This window comes from Pogona vitticeps, chromosome 3, assembly GCF_051106095.1.
Source record: "Pogona vitticeps strain Pit_001003342236 chromosome 3, PviZW2.1, whole genome shotgun sequence".
NCBI classification, from domain to species: domain Eukaryota; kingdom Metazoa; phylum Chordata; class Lepidosauria; order Squamata; family Agamidae; genus Pogona; species Pogona vitticeps.
Genome location: NC_135785.1, coordinates 90,966,697 through 90,968,259, shown reverse-complemented (window position 1 = coordinate 90,968,259; position 1,563 = coordinate 90,966,697).

Sequence of the window (1,563 nt, the reverse complement as noted above, 5' to 3'; positions counted from 1 at the left end):
CTTTTTGGTGGCTACCCTCAGGCTGTGGAATTCCCTGCCATGTGAGACTAGGCTTCCTCCATCCCAGCCTTCTGCCAGAAGGCACAGACCTTCCTCATCAGTCATGCTTTTGATACATAAACAGCTGCTGAAGAAAGGGTTTTAAGGGGAAAGTTGTCATTCCATCTTTTAAAATGTGTTTTTTTTTAAATGAATCACAGGGAGAAGAAATCTCAGGGAGGGTTAATGTCAACTAAATATGCTCATGGAGTTACAACTCCTGGGGTGGGTGGAGAAAAGGAAAAGCATGCAAAAGTGGGAAAGGAACCGGTTTTGGGAGGGAGGGCACAGATGTGTGAATGAGACACTGAAAAGGGAGTTTTCTGCACTGAAACATTGGGCAGCCATCCAACTTGTGTCAATAATTATTACATGTTCTCAAAGAACCATTAGAGATCTCCGCCTCAGGAAAGCACCTGTGCCCTGTCATTTGTTGAATTGTGGAGGAGAGTAGCTGTTGCTAGCAGAGATGGGTGAACCTCAAAGTCTTGAAAAAATGCCTGATGACAGGCCACAGCAATAGGTTTCGGCCATCTAGAATGGAGAAATAATGGTTAGGTCCCTGGAATTAAAGGAACATCCACCTTCTGTTAATAACAAGCTGGTTTTGTAAAGTTTCCTAACCCTGAAATTTCTTTCTTAACTATGTAGCCTGACTGGGTGTTGTTGTTTTTTTTTTAAATCATTAATCCTTTCTTTTCAAGACTAGATGTTGAATAGCAATTGCCCTCTAATTGAAAAATAACTGAATAGGGTGGATGCTGTTGGCAGGTTATTAACACTCAAGAAAAGAAAGCCTTGTTAAAAGTCCCTACACTTAATGCTCTGAAGTTTGATGAATAAGGAGGAAGGTAAGTAGTCCAGGTGATGTCATCTGAGCTTCCCTTTACACTGGCAGGATCAATAGAGTAGACTTCTAAAGCAATTAAAGTTCAATTAATTGCCCAAGGAGGCATCTCTCAGCTATGCTGCAAAATTTCCTAAAATCACTCTTGAATGATGGAGCCATGACTAGAGGGGAAGTGGGTAGTTACTTCACAAAAGAACCATTGTTGAAGGTTAATCATCTGCCCTCTGGTTTAATTTAGTCCTCATGGATCATCATAATCTTTCTTTCCTTTATTTCTCATAAAAGAAAAAACTCTCAAGAGAAGCTATATGCTTGGAGACTTTACATTAATATCCCCCTCATCCTTGGCAACATGTAAATTTATCCTAGCTGCTCTGCTCTTCAGGGGCCATCTTCTTGTTTCACAAGTTTTGATATCTTCCCAATACTGGAATCCATTGTTTATTAAATGACACACTTTATTGCCCTATACGCATCAACACAGTTTGAGTGTAAAGTAACAATGTCTGCTGAAATATCACTATCACCATTGCACGTCAAAGAGGGAACTTTTACAAAGCCTTGTGGGTGTTTAGAACTCTTGTTCACCCCACTTCTAAAAAATGTAACTTTAGTAAAAGGTCACAAGCCTACACATTCTAGCCAGGATAATGGAAGTGAATAGCCACAATGGC